The sequence below is a fragment of the Lissotriton vulgaris genome, chromosome 3_1 (assembly GCF_964263255.1).
Source record: "Lissotriton vulgaris chromosome 3_1, aLisVul1.2, whole genome shotgun sequence".
In the NCBI taxonomy this organism is placed as follows: Eukaryota; Metazoa; Chordata; class Amphibia; order Caudata; family Salamandridae; genus Lissotriton; species Lissotriton vulgaris.
The window spans coordinates 181,274,565-181,297,169 of NC_141689.1; positions in this window are offsets into that span (position 1 = coordinate 181,274,565).

The window sequence follows — 22,605 nt, forward strand, 5'->3', positions numbered from 1 at the left end:
AGAAAGGATGTCAAACAGTCAAAGACTGAACTCAGACCAATTTGTTTATATAAAAATATTATTTAGTTGTATTTTATTTCTAGAACTAAGCCAGGCCTGGTACATGTTAGCGTAATAATAATTTGCAAGAATAATGCAGTTAAATACAGTTTGAATGCAGTTGAATGTAATTGGATTATTACAGGTATGTCACTTGTTCATAAAACTTTAATTACTTTGTACGTTACTGTTCAAGTTACTTTTTCTACTCAGTGTGATATGCCTAGATATCACACTGGCACATTTACTAGAGAAAATGTAAGTACATCAGTTTTTGTACATTTGTAGTTTCTTAGGGTTTCATACAAACCAACTCCACACTTAAAAAATGTTCACAAGAAAGCAGTCAATGCAGTCCTATGGGAGAACACAATGTTATTGGTTTAATGGTAAGTAATTAGGTTTGGGAGTTGGCTTTCTGGGGTTAGAACCAGGGTTCCCCCAAGGTCAAGGATGCACTTTTCAAAGCACCCTCAGCAGCACTAGGATGGCCGGGTGCAGAGTACTGATGCACGATCTTATATAAATGGGGAACAGGGGGCCTCTGATTGGTGGCCGCTCACAAGCAGGCCACAAGGTTGTGGGAGCAAAGCTCCTGGACTTAGGCTCAGGGCAAAGGGGGATCAAATTTAGCACACAAGGTGCCCCCACAGTGGTGGCCGGGTGCTGCTTGCTGTTTTGGCGCCGAGTGCCCTGTTGTTTTCAATAGGGATTCTCCGGCTGCAACAAACACTGCAGGCCCAGGGACAAAGATATTCTGGAGGCAACCACCAGTTGGACAGGTCAGTTGGGCCACCCAAGAGCGGCGGACAATCTTGTGCAGGGGTGTCTTTTGTTGTCAGATTCTTTTTACCGCTTCAGTCAGGGGGATCCTCCAGAAAGGGGCTGCAGATGTCGGTTGGAGATTGGAGGTAGTTCATGTATCACCAGATCCTGAGTCAGGATCGCTGGGGAAACCTACTCGTGGTGTTGGGCCACTCAAACTCGGGCCATGGGTGTCAGGTGCAGAGTTGTGAACACTTGCGGATTTGGCAGAGCCAGAGTCCGTGAGTGAGCAAATCCTGTGATCATGGGAGATAAAGTCTGGTTTGGGAAGGCAGGGCAGGTGCTCCGGATTCTGCCTGCAGGACACACTAGGATTTCTCTGGAGCAGGTCGAGGTCGGGGCAGGCTGGAAGGGCTGAGGCCAAGTCAGTTTGTGTCCTCCTCTTCTTCTTTCAGCATGGCTTTTTTGGTCCTTCTTCCTCTCGCTTCTTGTCTGAGGAGGCAACATTCAGGGCTGCCCCTAAATACTAAATGTAGGGGGCAATGGGTCCCTTTCTGGGGGTGGGTACACTCCATATTATGCCATCCTCCAGTGGGTGGGGAGACATAAGCCTCACTCACTGGATCCCCCCATCTTCAAGATGGTGGAGACTGAGAGTTGTGCTTCACCTGAGGGGTGGGGTTAGCAAAGGTGGGCACACCTCTCCTCTTAAATTGGTTTTCCCGCTGTTTCTCTCATCCAAAGTGGGGGTCAGAAGAACCAGTGGGGGCCAGTTGCTGGGAGCAGCAAATGGCTGGGGTAGCTCACAAAGGCAGCACGCCTTTGAGGCTTCCACTTTGTGGATCTTACCCATCCTGGGGGAGGAAGCTTGGCAGCTCAACCCAGGATGTGCTTTATTTCAGGACCCCGAGAGCGGCAGGCTCTCAACCCAGGGGTCCAAAAACATGTCTGTGGTGGCAGCTGGTGATCAGCCACTTAGTCAGATCTCTAGTGTTAGGTCGTTTTTCCAGGAGCATCTCTAAGATGCACTCTGAGTGCATTTTTCATTAAATCCCACACTGCCTTCAGTGTGGGTTTAATGTGCTGAGAAGTTTGATACCAAAATTCCCAGTTTTCAGTAAATTCATCATGATGCTGTGGAGTTCGTATTGACAAATTCCCAGCACCATATACTCTTAATGGCAGCACTGCACTTACAATGTCTAAGAATGGACTTGGGTACTGTAGGAGTACAGGACTCATGCACCTGTACCCCAACCACTGGTATAGTGCACCCAGCCAGAGGGGGGGCTTACCTATGCCAGGGCAGTGTGTTGTAGGAATGGCACACAGGTTTCAACGCTCTGTCCATCATCTCCTTGTGTTTACTTTGTTTGCCCTAAGTTGGCAGGGTATGCCCAGATGTTGGTCCCTTGTTCACCTTGTCACTGGATTGGCTTGGCAGTTCGGGCTGGACTGTTCCCATGAGGCACAGGGTCAAGACTGATTTGCATATAGCTGGGTGTGAACTGAGGTGGCGGAGTGAGCTAAAGAATGATGATGGATTTAATCCAGATCTGTGACTGGGGGTGAGTGTCTGAAACGTTTCATCACTCCATCCCTCATCTCTTTGTGTTTGCTTTGTTCGCCCTAAGTTGGCAGGGTATGCCCAGACGTGGGTCCATTGCTCACTTTGCCACTAGTTTCAAGCTAGCCTGGCTGATATGGGGTGTTACCCCAAACTGGTCTCAGGATGCTTGTTTCTGGTTCAGGGAAGACCTGGCTTGGCAGTTCGGGCTGGACTATTCCCATGAGGCACAGGGTTAAGATTGATTTGCATGTAGCTGGGTCTGAACTGAGGTGGCGAAGTGAGTTAAAGAATGATGATGGAGAAACTCAATTCTATGACTGGGGGTGAGTTTCTGAAAAGATCAGCGCTCCGTCCATCATCTCCTTTTGTTTACAAAGGGATGTGTGCCATGTTGACTCTTCACTTTGCTGTTCACCAACACACAGAGCCTGCAATGTAAGTGTGTGTGTGTAAAGGTACAGAGCCCCTAAGGGTGGTACAATAAGTGCAGCAGAACTTAAAGACCTTTCCTGGTCACAGTGCCCCTAAGGGTGGCACAGTAAGTGCTGCAGCCCTTAGAGGCCTTTCCTGATCACTGTGCCCTCGGTACCCATGGTACCTTTTACAAGGTACTTACATATCGCCAGAGAGTTGCCAACTGGGTTTTGCAACAGTATAGTTTAGGGAAGAACATAGGCCATGTGTACCTGGTTTGCAGGAACCCAGGGCACACTCAGTCAACATTAGGCAAAAAGTGGTGGGCAACCATGCAAAAAGGGTCAATTTCCTACACATCCCACCACACCTCCAAATGAAAGAGGAAGAGACTATCCTTTCCCTAGAGAGTCTTCATTGTCTAAGTGGAAGAACCTGGAAAGGCCATCTGCATTGGCATGGGCAGTCCCAGGCCTATGTTTCACTGTAAAGTCAATTCCCTGTAGGGAGATGTACCACCTCAAAAGTTTAGAATTTTCACCTTTCATTTGCACTAGCCATTTGAGAGGTCTGTTGTCACTTTGAACTGTGAAGTGAGTACCAAACAAGTACTATCTCAACTTTTTCAGGGACCAAACCACAGCAAAGGGGGAAACATTGTGTACAACGCAGGATTACATCGCGATGCTATTACATTGCGGTTTTCACAATGCAAGTCATTACAACTACTTGCGCTGGATGGCGCTCTAGGACAAGGAATAGTATAATTTACTATCCAACACCTTTCCTACTGTACGTAGACTGGAGTTGGAAAAGTAAATTATACTACTCTTAAATTCAGCGCCCTCCAATGCAAGTCGTTGTAAAGACTTGCGTTGTAAAAACCGTGATGTAATGTACTGTGATGTAAATGTATGCGTTGTAATGTCATACATCCCAGCAAAGGCCTCCCTCTCAATAGTACTTCAATACTTCTCCATGGGGAGTAATCTCCTGCTTATAAAAACAACAGGCTGGTCTTGGCCATCATCATTGGTCTGGGATAGGAACGCTCCTATCACTAGCTCAGAGGCATCAGTCTGCACTATGAACTGCTTGGTGTAATCTGGAGGTTTGAGAATTGGTGCTGAGCACATTGCCTTTTTCAGGGTGTCAAAGGCCTTTTGACAGCTGACTGTCCAGTTTGCCTTTTTGGGCATCTTATTGGAGGTGAGATCTGTGAGGGATGTTACAGTGGATCCATGCTCTTTCTCAAACCTCCTGTAGTACCAAATCAAGCCAAGGAAAGCCCTGACTTGGGTCTGGGTTGTTGGAGCTTCCCAGTCCAGGAAGGCCTGGATCTAGGGTTGTAAAGTTTGCACTTGGCCTTAACCCACAACGTGGCCCAAGTATACAACTGTTCCCTGCCCTATCTGGCATTTGGATGTATTGTTAGTTAGGTCTGCAGTTTGCAGGGCTTTTAAAACCTTCCCCAGGTGGATCAGGCGATCCTCCCAGGTGGAGCTGAAGACAGCAAAATCATCAAGATATGCTGCACTGAAGGCCTCCAATCCAACAAGGACTTGGTTCACCAACCTTTGGAAGGTGGCAGGGGCATTCTTTAAACCAAGGGCATAACAGTAAATCGATAATGCCCATCAGGCATGGAGTATGTTGTTTTCTCTTTGGCTCCTGGGGCCATGCCAAGCGGCCAGTGCCCTCCAGTTAAGTCAAAGGTACTAAGAAATGTGTCTGCACCCAACTTGTTTATCAACTCTTCAGCTCTTCATATGGGGTGATTACCTGTCTTAGTGATAGATTGAGGCTTCTATAGTCCACACAGAACCTCATTTCTTTTTTCCACCCTGTGGATGAGGCTTAGGGACTAGTACCAATGGGCTGGCCCAGTGGCTCCCAGAGGGTTGAATCACACCTAATTCCAGCATCTTGCTGACCTCAGCTTTGATGCTCTCCTTAACTTGATCATACTGTTGATAGATTTTGTTTTTGACAGGTACACGGTCCCCAGTGTCCGCATCATGGGTACATCAGCTTGTCTGACCAGGGGTCAAGGAGTAGCGCATAGCATAGTGCTATAAGTCATGCTTACAGTCAACCTGCTGTTGGGCAGTGAGGCTGTCTGAATAGACAACCCTATCTACTGACCCATCTTTGGGGCTGTAAGAGAGGAGGTCAGGGAGAGGTTCAGTCTCTGTCTCCTGCTCCTCATCAGTATCATCAGCATGGTTAGGTCAGCCTGTCATGGAAAAGCTTTAGGCGGTTCACTTGGATCACCTTTCTGGGGTCCTGCTATTACCCATGTCCACCAAGTAGGTGACTGTACTTTTCTTTTCTAAGACAGGATAAGGGCCACTCTATTTGTGCTGGATGGCCCATGGTGCCACAGGCTCTAAAACCCACAACGTTTGCCCTGGTTGGAATTCCACCAGTGCAGCTTTTTGGACATACCAGTGCTTCTGTAACTTGAGCCTGGCCTCAAGATTTTTGGAAGCTTTTTTCAGGTGCTCTGACATTTTCGACCCTAGCCCTAGACATAGTACACAATATCCTGTTTGGGTTCTTAGAGAGGCTTCTCCCGACCCTCTTTAACAAGACGGAGTGGTCCCCTAACAGGATGGCCAAACAGAAGTTCAAAGTAGAAAACCCTACTCTCTTCTGAGGCCCTCCCTGTAGGTGAAAAGCAAGCATGGCAAGAAGACATCCCATTTCCTTTTGAGTTTTTCAGGGAGCCTCAAGGTCATGCCCTTTAATGTCTTGTTGAACCTTTCAACAAGACTATTGGTTTGTGGGTGATAGGGTGTAGTAAACTTGTCCTGCACTTCATACTCCTTCCACATGTGTTTGAGGTATGTAGACATGAGGTTTGACCATCTGACTGACACCAACTCCTTAGGAAACCCCACCCTGGTGAAGACACCAATGAGTGCCCTGGCTACTGCAGGAGCTATAGTAGTCCTAAGGGAAATTGCTTCAGGATACCTAGTTTGTTTCCTGAGGCTTTGGGAGGTTCAAGTGGACCCACTATGCCCCTCTTAAAGGGAACCCCAACCACTGGCAGTGACATTTAGGGGGCGTTCGGGTGTCCACCTGTTTTGCCACTGGCTTGACAGGTGACACAGGAACTTACTAACTTCTTTACTTTCTGGGACACATGGGACCAGTAAAAGTGTCTAACTAGCCTTTCCCAAATCTTGGTCTGGCCAAGATGCTCAGCTAGGGGGATGTCATGAATAAAAACTATCTGTACATTTGAGGCACCACCACGTTTCTAGTGGCACTAGGGTTGAGGTCTTTGGCCTCAGTATACAGGATCCCTCCTCCTAATAGGCTCTGTGGGTCCCACTAATATCTCCCTTATCCTGTGCAGCAGCTTTCTGCCTCAGGGTTTTAAAAGCTGGACAGGTCTGCTGTCCAAAGCATAGCTGTTCCCTAGTGGGTCCCTGTGGGCCTAAGAGATCAACCTGGTAACGGCCATGCTCCATGGGCTCAGTTCCCTCTGGGGCTGCCAAGTCCTCTCCCTGATGAGAGTGATCCCGAATCTCTTGTTGTTCCGAAGCTGATTTCCCAGTCTTCCTACCTCTTCTCTTGAAAGGTTGGGCCACTCTTTTAGGCTCCAACACCTCTTTTTCACCCTGTTTTTGGCTCTGTGCTCTAATTTTGACACACACAATCTCAGGGACATCCAGCATTGCTGCATGAGTTTTCAATTCTACCTCAGCCCATGCTGAGATCTCCAGGTCATTCTCAAGCAGACAGGCAGCTGGAACTGTTGGAGAGACCACTACCTGTTTAAGGCCAGGAACCCTACCCCCAGTCTAATGTTACCATAGCCATGCAATGGTTAGTAGTAACACTGTCAGCGTTGGTGACTGGATAAGATTTTCCAATCAGGTTTTGCTCTGGGGAAACCAGTGTGCCTCTCACCATGGTGACACAGGCACCTGTATTCCTCAGGGTTTCTATCCTAGTCCCATTTATCCAGGGGTATTGTAAATACTCTTTAAGAAGGGAGGCCGCACAGCTGGAAAACTCAACTTCACCCTCAGTGACTAGAATTGCTTCAGTGTGACCCCTGGTTTGCTCTGAGCACACTGTTTGTCCCATCTGGAGATTGTCTACACCAGTGCTAACTGGAGAGGGAGTAGGGGACTTCTTGTTAGGACAAGTAGCATCTCCAGTTAAGTGTCCCAACTTTACAGTTAAAACACCAGGACTTCTGGGGATCAAGGTTCTTCCCTTTGTACCTACCATTGACAGGGAAGTTTTGGGACCACCCCCCTGAGCAGATTTTCAGGCCCTTTAGAAAAATCAGTTTTTTTGTTGTCTTTGAGGTTCTCACCCGCTTTCCCCTGGGGAGGTTTGGTAACCCTTTCTTTTAGTCACCCCAGGGGTTGTTTTTGTTACTCTAGCCTTGAACCAGTGGTCTGACTTCTTTCCCAATTCTTGGGGAGATATTAGACCTAAGTCTACCAGATGTTGATGCACCTTCACTTTAGTGCAATTACTCAAAATATGTTCTTTCAAATGTTTTAACCCCTTCCATGCGGCCGCGATTCCCCTGGTGTGCTGTAAACAGCACGAACAGGGGTGGGCCGTGACGAACCCCTGCCGTCATCAGCACACGAGCACCGTAGTGCATGACGGCTGGGGTTCGTCATCAGCATGGAAGGGGTTAAAGTCCATTGAAATCATGCACATTATTTCCAGTTAACCATCCATCCAGTGTCTTAACTAAGTAGTCTACAAAATCAATCCAGGATTTGTTTTGGGGTTTGTGAGGCCCCTTGATCTAATCCTATGTTCCTCAGTTTTGACTCCACAGCCCTGAATCAGAGTGTTCTTCATGAGATCATAGGACCCTGCAATTACCCCTGTAAGGGTCAGGAGTCTGTCACTGCAGTTACCAGTGAACAGTTCCCAAAGGAGTGCCCCCCCCCCTCCAGTGTGACTTCCTCATTTTTCTCATTCCATTAGCTCTCTCGAAAACTGTGAACCATTTGGTGATGTCTTCACCTTTCTTAAATTTGGGGACAATCTCTTTGGGGATTGTGGGATCATAAGATTGCTCCCTGTCTCTATTTAGTATGTTGCTGCCACCATTGATGGGAGCTAAGCCCATCTCTGCTCTTTCTTTTTCTAGAGCCAGGAGTCTGGTCTCTAGATCTAATCTTTCGGTCAATATCACTAAGAGGTTGATCTCCTCACTGAGGCTGTCCTCAATTGACTCAGAAGCACCTGACCCACCTGTGTGGGATCTAGGTGCTGTGAGTTGTATTCTTGGAGTTAGGGGCACAGGGGCTCTGTTCTCTACAGGACATGGGAGTTGGTAGGGGGGGGGGGGGTTTGGAAGTTATCCTCCACCCCTCCATCCTCTTCCCCATATGAGAGGTCTTCACCTTGCTCATAGGGGGTGGTCCCTAGCATGCCCTGCCAACAGCTCCTGGAGCTTTTGTTTGGCGGGACAGGGCCCCCATGGTTGTGTTTTTAAGTTTATATAGAGACCTTAACTCCCTAAATTCTAAGTGGAGATAAGGGGTGAGTCATTGGTTATATTTACACTAATAGCTGGGTTCTTGTTAAGAGACATCCTACAAAAAATATTCTAACCCTCTTACCCCTAACTATAGTGAGTTTTTATTTTTCTAAACTTCTAAACAGACGTAACCAAGTCCCCAACAAGACTTTTAGTAATTTGGAAAAAATTGTCAATTTATCATTCTAAAGAAAATTTAAGAGTTCTGTTGTGTGATCAGGTGCTGACCAAGTCTGTCCCAAAAATGCAAATGTGTAGATCCCACCGCTGATCCATCAATGTAAGAAACTGGATATACTATATCAAAGTAAGGTATAGTATGCACAGAGTCCAGGGGAACCCCAAAGGTAGGCAGAGGTAAAAGTAGATAATAACTTGCTCTCTATTTGTGGTAGTGTGGGTGAGCATTAAGGCTTTATAAGAGGGTAGTGTTAAACATTTGTTGTGCACATTCAGGCAAGAAAGTATGTCACACACTCAAAGACTGAACTTAGACCAATTTGTTTGTATAAATATATTATTAAGTTGTATTTTATTTTCTAGAACCTAGTCAGGCCAGGTACAGGTAAGTGTAATAATACTTTGCAAGAATAATTCAGTTAAATACAGTTTGAATGCAGGTGAATGCAATTGGATTGGTGACAGGTAAGCCACCTGTTCATAAAAGAATTGAAATTACTTTTCAGTTACTTTTTTAGATTACTTTGTACATTACTTTTCAGATGACTTTTCAAGTTACTTTTTCTACTCAGTCTGATAGGCCTAGATATCGCACTGGGACATTTCCTAGAGAAAAGGTAAGCAAATCAGTTTTTGTACATTTGCAGCTTTTTAGGGTTTCATCCATATGAACTCCACACTTAGAAACAATTTCACAAGAAAGTAGTCAATGAAGTCCTATGGAAGGAAACAATGTTATCTGTTTAACAGTAAGTACTTAGGTTTGGGAGTTGGTTTTCTGGGGTTAAAACCAGTGCTCCCCCAGGGTCAAGGATGCACTCTCAAAGCACCCTCATCTGCACTAGGGTGGCAGGGTGCAAAGTGCAATGTTATCCAATGGGGGATAGGGGGCCTCTGGTTGGTGGCTGCTCACAAGCGGGCCACAAGGTCGTGGGAGCAAAGCTCCTGGACTTTGGCTCAGGCAAAGCGGATCCAATGTAGCACACAATGTGCACTCACGGTAACACAGGGGCGGGCGGGTGCAGGGTGCTGTTTTGCCATTGGATGCCCTGGAGGTTTCAATGGGGATTCTCCAATTGCAACAAACACTGCAGCCTCGGAAACAAAGATCTTCTGGAGCCGACCACTAGTTGGAGAGGTAAGTTGGGATATCTTGGAATGCCAGGACACCGTTGGTTGGGCCACCCAAGGCCAAGGGACGTCGGGTGCAGAGGTGTCTTTTGGTGTCTGATTCTTCTTACTGGCTCATGTGGCTGTCGAGGGGATCCTCCAGAAAGGGCCTGCAGACATCGGCTGGAGATTTGAGGTAGGTCGGGATCACTAGATCTCAGGTCGGGTTCACCGTGGAGACCTCCTACTGGTGTTGGGCTACTCGAACTTGGGCCATGGCATGAGGTGCAGAGTGGTGCAGACTTGTGGATTTGGCTGGAACCAGAGTCTGTGGTTGAGCAAATCCGGTCCTCACGAGAGACAAAGGCTGGTTTGAGAAGGAAGGTCAGGTCCTCCTGGTTCTTGGGCGGTGCTGGCTACAGGACACACCAGGATTTCACTGGAGCAGGTCGAGGTTGGGGCCAAGTCAGTTGGTGTCCGCCTCTTTCAGCACAGCTTCTTCAGTCCTTCTTATCTCTTCTTGTTTGAGGAGGCAAGAGTCAGGACCTATGGGTCCTTTCCTGGGGGTGGGTTCATGCCCTATTATACCACCCTGCAGTGAGAGGGGGCAGAAGCCTCACTTTGGTTGGGTCGGTCCCCCCATCTTCAAGATCTCTTAAGCAGATACATTATCTCACTAGACTATATTTCACAACAGGCCAGTGTGGGCTGGATCAAAGTCAGTCAAACGTAAGTCGTACTTGACTTGTGATAACTCTGCCTTAGCACTACAGGCCTATCGAAGCACATGCCATAATGGAATCTGGAGTTTCCTGATTGGACCGTGCTTCTGAATGACTGGTAGGTTTAGGTGGTAACAATTCCTTACATATCAGGAATAGGAAATGTCATGAAAATTCCTGGCTTTAAAACAAAATAATTCAATGTCCTGTACAGTGTGAAATCTCTTCACACAGCAACTTTTGTTTGGCATACCATATGTGAAAGGTGAGAAAAGAGTGCAGAGACTACCCATTAAATTCTTGACCTCTCGGCTGTGACAGTGAACTAGTAATGGTACTACCTTTCATATCGGCTCGTCACACCCAATACTGTGTTGCATCCCACACGGGTCCATCAAATGCTCTCTATTATTCAACATCTACCTAACCCCCTTATGAAACCTGATTAAATCCTACAACCTTACCTGTTACAACTGCGTAGATGACACCCAAATAATTTTTTGAAGTGGATGGTCTAGAAGGCATCTACAACTTAAAACGTGATACCTGCCTTCGAGTCATAAAAATATGAATGAATTATCATCTAAATCTAAATACCACTGCCATATGGCCTAAGGAACATGAAGCCCTTCCAATAAAATCAAGAGCAGTCAGAAAACTAGGGGTAACCTTGGGTTTAGACCTATATTCGATACCATATGTTAACAATGTAAAATAGAGTGCCTTCTACACAATGAAAATAGTTGCATCCTCCCATACAGTGGCTACCAATAGAAACTGCAAGCCATCCTCACACTCATAATCTCCAAGCTTGACCATGCCAACAGCCTATACCTTGGTACACCCGCATTCATCATTTGAAAAAATACAACTCATGCAAAATGTTGCTGCAAGACTTCTTCTCTGCCTTCACCCAAGAGAATGCATGATTCCAGTCTTGCAATCACTCCACTCGCTGCCTACAGCAAGAAGGGCCACTTCAATTACTTGTTGGTTCAGACTCTCTGGCATAACAATTCCCGTCCTCATAAGACGATACTTTCTTGGGTAATGGAAAGATCATCTTTCATATTTTTGAATTTCTGATATTCACAGTCACTTGTATGAGGTCGAGTGTGCTGTTTCTCGTTTTTAGGCTTGATGTGCAGTAATGTTTTTGAGTATTAGCATATCACTGTCTGTGCTCGTGGCAGCAATGATTTGTTCCTCTGATATACCGGCAGGCATACTGGACATTACAATGAAGATAATGTAGGCTTCAGCCGTTTTGGAAGTGGTATTATGGCATTGTACTGGCACTTGTGAAAAGTAGTCAGCAGGAAGATTTTGATCTTTCCCTGGTTGGTGCACAATAGTGTAGTCATATTCCCACAGTCGCAACCCCCACCAATTCATGCTAGAGGGAAGCCTGGAATTGGGATTGCCAAAGATGGTGAGCAATTTTTGATGATCTGTGATAAGATTGAAATGCTTTCCGCATAGAAACACATGAAAATGTTCACAAGCCCACACCACAGGTAGGTTTCTTCTGGTTGTGAATAGGCATGTTCAGTTTGTGACAAACCTTTGATAGCATAAGCCACAATGCCTTCAAGCATTTTGGATGTCCATTGTGTTGGGCAAGAATCGCGCCCAACCCTACAGGGTTTGCGCCAACAACAACTTAAGTATGTAGCTTTGGATCAACGTAGGTCATTTCAGTGGCGTTCTCATTGCATGTTTGATTTTGTTGAAGCATTGTTCACATTCATGTGACCATTAAACTTAAACATTTTGTTATGTTAAGTCTCTAAATGGGGCACTTACTGTGACATCATCTTAGATTTACATTGAACAGTTGCTGGCCATGGCAAGAAAAGAGCGTAACATGGTAACATCTGACAAAACCTGCACTCTAGAGTGATTTCACCATCAGAGAAAATATGGCCAAAGAATTAGAATTTTGTTTTGTGGAACTCACACTTCTATGCACTCAAAGTGAGATCTGCATCATCAAGTAAACAGCACACTTGTGTCAGAACATTATCATGTTCCTTTTGTGCGACCCCAAAGACCAATATATCTTCACAGTAATTAGAAGCATGTGTGACAGTCAGTCTTAAGAGGTGAATGACATCTTGAAACAGTATTCCAGATGATGACACCCCAAACATAATCTTTTACATCTGAACAAACCAATATGGGTAGAAAAGGTGGTACTGTGCCTGCAATTTTGTTCCAGTTCCAATTGATGATATCCTTTGTATACTACTATTATAAAGAGAGAACTTGCACCTTTGGGCAAGGTAATCTCGGGAACCACAGCGCCAATCTACACACCCAAGACATCTTAGAAAACCTCAGGGCAAGCAGAAGGACATAGGCTACATAAAAATAAAAAAAACGTTGTTTAAAATATTAATAAATTAAAAAAAGTAGTCCCTTGCAACTAGCGCCGGCCTCGACGTCTGCGTGAGGGGAGGAGCGGCGTTCACCAGAACCAGGAAGAGCAGACGACATGAGCGACGTCTGCGTGAGGGGAGGAGCGGCGTTCACCAGAACCAGGAAGAGCGGAGGACAACAGCGCCGGTAGGAGCTGCGGAGCGGCGAGAACCGGAGGAGCAGTGGCAGCGCGGGGAAAGCGGCGGGAAGCGGAGGAGCAGTGAGATGGAGATGTTGCTGGGGCGGGAGGCGAGAGGGAGTCTGCGGGTGCACCGCGCGGGCTGCTACTTAACTTAAATCGGATGTTGCTGGAGTCCGGGCGGGAGGCGGGGCGGGGCGGGTCGGGGGGGGCGGGCGGCGGGAGGGAGTCGGCGGGTGCACCGCTCGACAACATGCTGCCCCAGCCCCCTTCTGCCCCGGGGTAAAAATGCAGCCACCAGCCCCCCTCTGCCCCAGGCAACGCTGGGGCGGGCTGCTAGTATTCATATAAAGGCGAGAGAAGTCTTTGGCACCATTGAACTGTGTGATCATATCTGCAATGTGTGGGCCTAGATGTAGTTCTCTTTCAATTGCCTTGTTAATTTGAAATATATCAACAAAGATGCGTACAGCTCCTTCAATATCCTTTTTAGGCACTACCACAATGGGCAAAACGCTTGGTGTCGGAACAGTAGATCGCTCAATGAGATCATGCTTCAGTAATGTCTTAAGTTCTTTTTCAACAGCTTCCTGCAAATGAAATGCAAGTCGACGATGTCCTCAATTTAATGTGCACATTGATGTCCTCAATTAATGTGTAGCCCTCATTAATGTCCTCATCAATATGCATTTGTACTTTCATTGTCTTAAGTTTTCCCAATCCATGAAACAATGATGGAAACTGACTCACTATTTAATGATGAGCAAATATGTAGTAATTTACATATGTCAGTCCTATTTAAGCAGCCGTACTGAAACTGAGTAAACAGGCACTTGACAAAGTACCTTGTAGTACATAAATTGGTGCTTGTACTTTTGTTTTTTGTGCTTCATGGTTGCTACAAATGTACCTTGACTTTTTAATGGTGTCAATGCAGCACATGTATACACTTTAGTTTTCAACTGTGTGAAATGGGGCACTGGAGACAGTTTGTTGTAATTCTCCATGTCCATTCACCTTTAGCGTGACTTTAGGGCAGTGTCTAAATGAATTTCATAAAGTGTTGATCTTTATTAAACTTGCAGTCTTCCTTGCATGCATCCATTCCGACATATGCACATTTCTCGGTAGTTGACATTGATATCACAGATTCATCTTCTTCACTGTTGCTTGGCAATGACATTGAAGAACTATTAGACAAATATTTAGGTGACAATCAACTTTTTTCAGTTTCCATTTGCTTCAACTGACTAGAACTGAGTAGAACGTCTCTCGTCCATTTTGTTTTCTTGACGTGACACAATTCGTTTTTCCTTCGCTTTGTAAACCATCACAAAATGCCTTCCTTTCCCATAACTATGGCATATTTGTCCAATGGGGGGACATTTATCTACATATGGAAATTAAAATCTGAATCTGAAACACTGTTTCTTATTTTTTTTGAGACATCATTTTGTGGCTCTCGACCTTGTGTCTCCGCTTACTTTACATGTTCAGTGCTGCCACACTCTCTTTGAGCCTCCAGGTTAGCAGCTTGTCAGTTTGCAGGTTCTTCGGCTCTTGCAGCCATAAGTGCTCGCTCCAGACTGATCGTTTTTCTCAGCGTTGGTTGTCTGTACAAATAGGATAGGCAACAATCTATGAATTTGAGACGTCTGGCTACTTCATCCTTGAATTAATTGAACTTGTAATGTTTGATGAGCGTATCAAGTCTTTCGTCAAACTCGTTGATCGTATCACCAGCTTTCTGCCTTTCTTGGTTGAAAATGTACCTTTTGTAATCAGCATTTGGCATCGGATTGGACTTGATATTTAGCGCCTCTTTGATTTGATGGTATGAGACTTCGTCAGCATGTGGTATTTTCTTTATTACTTTCTTTATTCCTTCACCAGCTAGATTCTTGAGATACTTGGTGATCTTTTTGCTATCAGGTTCTTCCAGTGTACCAATGAAATCATCAAAATGTTCAACCTAGACAGTCCATCTTGCACCAATATTCAGCTTTTTGGCAGTACCGAATGAAAGTGGTGGTTTCAGGAAAACGGCGGCGTTATAACCAGTTGTGGAACTTTCTGTCGTTGAGAGCATTTGCTGTTCGGACAGCACTTGATGAGCACATAATTCGGTACCTTCTTGGTTTGCAGCGCATTCTTTGTTTCGTACCGTAAGTACTTGTTTTGTCTCTTGCATGTTTTCATCACCATTTTCAATTTTTTACATTGTACCTGCTTTACCCTACCTGTAGCATTTCTCTGTATCTGGTGATTTATTTTCTAACACTTCTTTGCACCAGCTATGGCAGTCTTTAATGTTATCGTTCCATATGGCTCTGTGCTGCGTTTTGGCGCAGTACCTTTTTGACGGTGTTACAAACAGGTTCCTGGACGATAATACACAAATTCCTCCGTAAGGCCTTCATCTTCTTCTAAACAAAAGCTTTGCAATGACTGGAGTGGCGCTTTGACTCCACATATGACAACCATCAATCTTCACTTTCACTGAGGTGCATGTGGCACACACAAGAAGTTTGATGGACCACGACAAACTCTCTGAGAGAGCACTGTCAGTTCTTCGGGTTACGTCTCCCCTAGCTCGTCGCCAGTTGAGTTGTCCTTCCCAGCCTCTGAGCATATAAATTATTACACCATACATGGAGCTTGTTATTACACATCATTATTCCTCAGCTTGTAACTGTTTGTCTACATCATGAATTTTATCAACCACACCACAACACTTACGTTACTGTTCAACAGGGTCCGTCAGAAACTAAAAGGGTCCCTCCATCTCTGACTGGCAAGACACTACACCAGCCAGCATTCAAACCATCCAGGAGGATATACACTTCAGAAGACAGCTGAAAACATGGATATTTCTAAAACAATAACAGCAGAATATGACTTTTTACTACGCAAGTCATTACATCGCGTGCCTTCACAATGCTGTTGTTACAATGACCACGTTGTTATAACGCAATGCCATTACTACTCAAGTCATTATATCGACTTGCAGTAGATTGCGCCGTAGCATTAGGAATGTATAATTTACAATTCCAACTCCAAACAGGAAGGAAGGTGTTGGAATAGTAAACTATACTATTTCTTATGTTAGAGCGTCATCTACTGAAAGTCGATGTAATTACTTGTGCAGTAATGGCATTGAGTGGTAGCAACGCGGTCATTGTAACGACCACGTTGTAATGGCATTGCGTTCTAATGACCGCGATGTAAAGGTTGTTTCCCATTACAGCACAACATATCCCAGAAACAGAACCTGGAAAGACAGTTTGACCCTCAAGCTCAATCTTTGTCTTACAGATTTGTCCACAGATTGGAAACAACCCAACCAACAAACTAACATAAACATGCAAGTTAAGGATGGCTGATCTATCTTTGCCAGGGTTTATATGGTTATGTAAATTCATACATAACATTGCTGGCCCACATTAATGTTAATACCATAACACCTAGCAGTCCAAATACTAACTGTAACTTACACCTCTTACATTCAATTAAGGTATATTTGCTAAGAGGGTTGCCCATCACCAGTGCTGTGCTGCCCATAAGCCAGCCATCACTAAATCAACAGGCATGGAATAATCGAAGAGATCTGTCGCACACTGCATGTCAATTGGAGGATTTTAATCTAGTCAATGACTGCAGTTCGCAAATATCTAAACACTCTCTTTCCACTTATCTCCCTCCAACAATGCCATCTCTGGCCCAGAACTATGCCATAGGGGTCAGATTTACTAAGAATTTCCATCCAGATTGCATCAATTTTCTGGTGCAGCCTTGAAGCAAAATCACTTTGTGTGGTTTAGTAAATACAAAGTAACGTAAGGCAGCGCATAGTGCCGCCTTGCATTAGCTTGCATTGGAATAGTGTTCCATGGGTGGAGCATAGATGTTCCCATGGATCCACACATTGATTTTGGCGTGTTCTTAGATTTGGCATATTACTACAGCTAATAAACCCGGGAATGCGTCAAATGCTACGTCTTCCCAACTGAGGCATAATGAGGAGAAATGTCTTTATTTCTCCTTGTCATTCTGCTGCACACCAGGATACCCTCTTTGGGGACAAGCAGCGCTCTACAAATCCACCATATATTACATTAAATTACACCTAGAAAAGGAATGCGCCTCAAAGGATTGTTTTTGTTCAGGAGGGTGGGTCCTGCATTGGCGCTAGGCAGCACAAAGTGCACCAGAGCTACTGGACAGCAGAAATGCTCCATATCTTTGTAAATATAGCACATTTCTGCTGTCTACCTTTCACACAATGCAGGGCAGCAATTTGTCTTGCTGTGCTGTGTTGCATGAAATGTTAGTAAATCCGCCCAAAAATTTCTGATTGGACAACCTAGTGCAGTAACCAGCAAGCGGACTATAATCATAAGAAACACCATAAAGGGACCTGCAGAGCTGTTCAAAGCTGCCCACGTACTGAAAAACCATAAACTGTGCATCTGTATCTCTCAGACCTCATCATCCACCACACTGCTATGTGATGCATCTTATGACATGATAACCACACCTTGGTGGTCAACAGCACAAGATGGAAACACTCACCACATAGGATCACCAAACGAAGGCAACACCCTTCCAGCTACACACCACTCTAAATAGCATAGCTTGCTGCCCATTTAGTTAAGCACTTGAATGCCACCGATAGGGATAGTACGGCACTATACAAATGTGCAATACAATAGAATACGTTACAATATTTATCATTGTGCATTACCAAGATTTGTTTTGATCCTATTAAAATCTTTTGTTTCCATCACACTTCAAAATTATAAAATAAAATGTGCTTTATTTGAGCTTTTATAACTGCTGGTATTTGTTGAAATATATGTACAGTTTACAGGTATTTCTATTTTGGGAGAATTACAAACAAATTGACATCCCACAGTATTTCTTTTTGCACTTACTGTATGCAAGGTCACTGGAACTATGAAATTATGTGGACCCTGCGTTTTCTGCATAATTATGAATTTGTAAAATGTGCCACATAATCCATCATCTGCTGCACATTCTGCACATTTAAGCAAAACACAAATGTTGTTTCTAGCTCACACAGATAAAAGTTACAAAAAATGCTGCATACGTGCTGCTGCTGCACAGTGGAAGGTCCTTCGCAAAAGTTGACTGGTCACATTTCAGTGACTTACAGCTGTATATGGGTGTGGAACTGGTACTAACGAAGTGAAACCTTTGCCCAGACAGACCTTTCATATGTAAAAATAACAAAATAATTAAGCAATGCTAACACATAATGTATCCCATTAAACTGCATAAATTGTTTTCTTGTCACATAATTTAGTCAGCATTGCGCATAATTTAGGCCTCCCATGCCACATAATTCCAGTGACCCTGTCTGTACCTCCGCAAGATTGTCACATAGTTCACTAAAATCCTCTCACTTTGCAGTCAAGGAAAAAAAAGTAAACAACATCTCCTTAAGAAAATAAGTGGCAATTTTCATAAGATATAGCCTAACATGTAACCTGTCTTGGAACATCAAGTAAATGTAACAAGAAAAAACACAATTTTTAAAGGCATTTTTATTGCTCATTCACCTTCTGAATTCATGCACCTCTACACTGTGCCATCTTCTTTTGTCATTTGGGGGAGAGCAGGGGTGGAGGATGGGCAAATAGTGATATGGCATGGCCTGGCCCTCAAATACCCTCCCAGTGGGAAAACTTCACAACTTCAGTGGTGGTTGCATCCTATTAATCTGGCAAAATGTATGGATATGTCCCCAGGACCTCCCCGGTACTCACGACGAAGGCTAGTTGGAGCAACACTGGATATCCACTCACTGCAAGCCACAGCTCCCAGAATGTAAAGTGCTTTTGGCTATAAAGCTAGGACTCAAAGACAGTATTAGTCACACACCTCACTGCCACTTGGCAGCTATTTCATAACCATACGCACAATGCATTAAAAATAAGGATTCTGATTGGAGGAATGTACCCTTGTCAAAGGAATGTGCAATATGCATATTCTCGATTTACTGCAAATAACTTGGAAACAAATATTTGGATGTCCAAACATCAAATGCATTGTTCTGGTTCTCCCATCACATCTTGATCAAAAGACTACACAACATTAGACTCCAGGGAGATGCCCTCAAATGGATCACTTCATACCTCACCAGAAGAACCCAGAGAGCCCATCTCCAAACGTTCACCTTGGAACCCAAGAAGATCATCTGCGGCGTCCCCTCAGCCCCATCCTCTTCGACACGTACATGCTCCCCTAACCAAAACCGTCAGATCGCACGGACTCAACATCATCTCTTACTCCGATGACACCCAGCTCATCCTCCCGCTGTCACCAGCAGGCTGAACTGTGGGAACACACTCCATGTAGGACTCACCGTACACCTCCTGAAGAGACCACAGACAATACAAAACAAAGTGGGAAGACTGAGCCTCGACCTCATCAAATGGACCTACATCACACCGAACGTCAAGAAGCTACATTGACTCACGATCCTGAGGAGATACCAGTTTAAAATGCTGACCCACGCAGACAAAGCCCTGCACAATGAAGGCCCAGCATACATCAACAAGCACATGAACTTTTACCAACTGACCAGACACCTACATTCCACCTCCCTCTTCCTTGCAGACAACTCCCGGACCCACAGAGGCAACAGCAGAGGACACTGCTTCTCACACCTGGCGGCCAAAGCTTGGAACAACCTTCCTCTGCAACTCAGGGCCGCCTTCTCGCTCTGACAAATTCAGGATAGAACTAAAGACCTTGCTGTTCAAAGGGACAGAGCACCATAAAGAAGCAAGCAACTCCAGCGCCTTGAAAGCCTCACGGGTGATTTGCCCCGCTCTCTAAATCCTGATTGATTAATTGATCATGTTATGTTATGTGTCTTTGTAAAGCGCAGTGTCACACATAAGGGTATCCTGGCACTTAGCAGGTGTGTGTTCCTTGCCCTGCCTATGGAAGGTTGGTTAATTGAAATACAAGGTCTTCAGTTCTTGTGGAATACAAGAAGAGAGGAGGAGGCTCTGATGTGAAGTGGGAACTGTTCCATGCTATAGGAGTGATGCAAGAGAACACCTGCGCTCCTGATCTGGTTCGTCGTATGTCTGGAATGTGTGGGAGTAGGAGTCCTCCTGCAGATCAGAATTGTCTGGGTGGTTGATGCAAAGAGATGCAACTGTTCAAGTAGGTCAGGCATAAGTTGTGTAGTATCTTGAATGTTTTTTTACGTGAGGAGTGGAAAATGAGCATGTTTGAGTGTGAGGAGCTGGTGTAGCTCTAAGAGGTGTGGTATGATGTGGGCTCTGTGTGGTAGATTGATAATGAGTCTTGGTGTTGAGTTCGAGTTCTGGATGGTTTGTAATCTTCTGGTAAGTTTCTTGGTGATCCCGGTGTAGAGAGTTTTTCGGTACTTGCTGAGTTACACATTCTTGCAGAAGTTCACTACTTCTGCCTTGTCTATGTAGAGCTTGAGGCAGTTGTCTTTCATTCATTTAGCAACTTTGATCTTGCAGGCGGTGAACTTGTTTCTTGTGTTGGGGGTCCTACCCAAGAGGAAAAGTATGAGTTGTGGGTCGTCGGCTTAGAAGAGGTTGTTGATGTTCTGTGTGATGATGACGCTGTCCAGAGGGATGATATATGGGTTGAATGGGTGGGGCAGAGCGATGAAACTTGTGGTACTCCACAGATGAGACTGTATGCTTCAGAGGAGTAAGGTGCCAGGCTGACGACTTGTGTTCTATCCATTAAGGAGCAAATCCAGCAGACAGCTGTCCTTGGATGCCAATCTTGTGCCTGCGCCCGATGAGGCTGGAGTGTGAGAGCGAGTCATATGCTGCAGAGAGGGACAGGAGGATGAGGGTTGCCATATTTCCTTTGTTAAGGATCATGTGGGTGTTGACTGTGGCCGCAATGAGTGTATTTCTGTACTGTGGTTGAGCCTGAACCTGAACTGTGGGGTGTTGTGCAGCTGGTACTTGCTCAGGTGGTTGGTGAGGGATCTGTTGATTAGTTTCTCTAAGACCTTTGCCAGGTATGATAGGAGGGAGATGGGTCTGTAGTTAGATTGCATGACTTGGGCTGTGGATGGTTTCTAGAACAGGGGCCTAATGGTGGCATCTTTGTAGGTGTCTGGGAATGTGGCTGAGTCAATGGAGGCATTAAGGAGGGGTATTAGTGTTTTGCTGACTGGTAGGAGTCCTTTGGTGAAGGTGTGAGGATGGAGTGTCAGATAGGGCCCCTGAATTCATGGTCTTCGTGGTAGCAACGATTTTGACTTTTGTGTTGGCGGGCCACGAGGTCAGGGTTTGTGCTTTGGCCCTGATTGGAAGTTGAGTTGCAACAGTGATGGAGTCCGTTTGAGGGTCAAAGTGGATGTATATGTAGGTGATTTTGTTACAGAATAATTCTGAGAGCTGTATATGGGGTATTTGTACAGCACAAACCTAACCAAAGGGCAGCTGAGCAAGGATGTATGATATGAATAATGTATGATAATCATAGAGGAAGGTTTGCATGAAATGCCTACAGTTAGTTATTCATTTAGGAACCTAATGATAAATATTCTCTTTATTTAAAAAAGCCTTCCCAAATATTCTTACACATTCATTACACCATAGGCATTTATTTATTTGTGTTGCTCTGAAATGCAAGGGGCAGGTTTGACAAAGTGTGCTATGTTAATAAATATAGACAATGGGTTAGTCAGAATAGGAGCAGACGTCTACCCAGCAGCTAAATGCCTATGGTATGGTCGTTCATATACAAAGAAGAATCAAAGAAGAAATTCTGCTGCAACAATATATGAAAATCCAATAAGGGAAGAAATATGGGGCCACATGCATAAAACTGTGCATTTGCGATTCCTAAATTTAAGAAATCACAATTCAGGAATTGCAAATGCTTATGAATGTAGGAATTGCAAAAAATATTTGCGATTTCTACACATTCCTTTTTTGCGGCTCGCAATTTGCAATTAGCAAAAAAGGAATTGCTTCCCATTCATTCATATGGGCCTATAGGTCAATAGGAATCAATGGGAATGCAATGCGCAATTTGCGAGTGCCAAATAGGTACTCGCAAACTGCGCATGCAATTTCAAGGGTGCAAGGGTGACACAAGGACACCCTGAGGCACCCTGGACTTGTAACTTCAACACATGTTGCACAAACACATGCACCAAGGACATGTACCTGTGAGACACAGAACTTTGAAAAATGCACTTTTGTGCATTTTTAAAGTTCTCGCAAATTACCATCAACTTTGAATTGATGGTAATTTGCGTATCTTAATTGCGAAATCGCAATTTTGGGGAAATGTTGCATTGCTTTTAGGGAATTGCATTTTGCAATTCCCTAAATGCAATCGCAATTTAAGTAATCACAATGTTAGTGATTACTTTAATAGCGAATTTTGCATTTGGGATGATGCATCCTAAATGCAAAAATTGCGGTCGCAAAGGGGCAGATTCTGCTACTCTGCCCCTTTGCTCCTGCAATTTACAATGATGCATGTGGCCCATGGTCTAGTGCCTTAGTTTGCTTACCTTCCACCCTGAGAACAGGATTCTAACCTGAGCTTCAGCACCTCACACAATGTGTGATTCTGTTCAAATCGCTTAGGGCCTAATGTAGATCACAGTGGATGGGTTATTCCGTCACAACGGGTATGGATAACCCATCCCCTGAAATATACATTC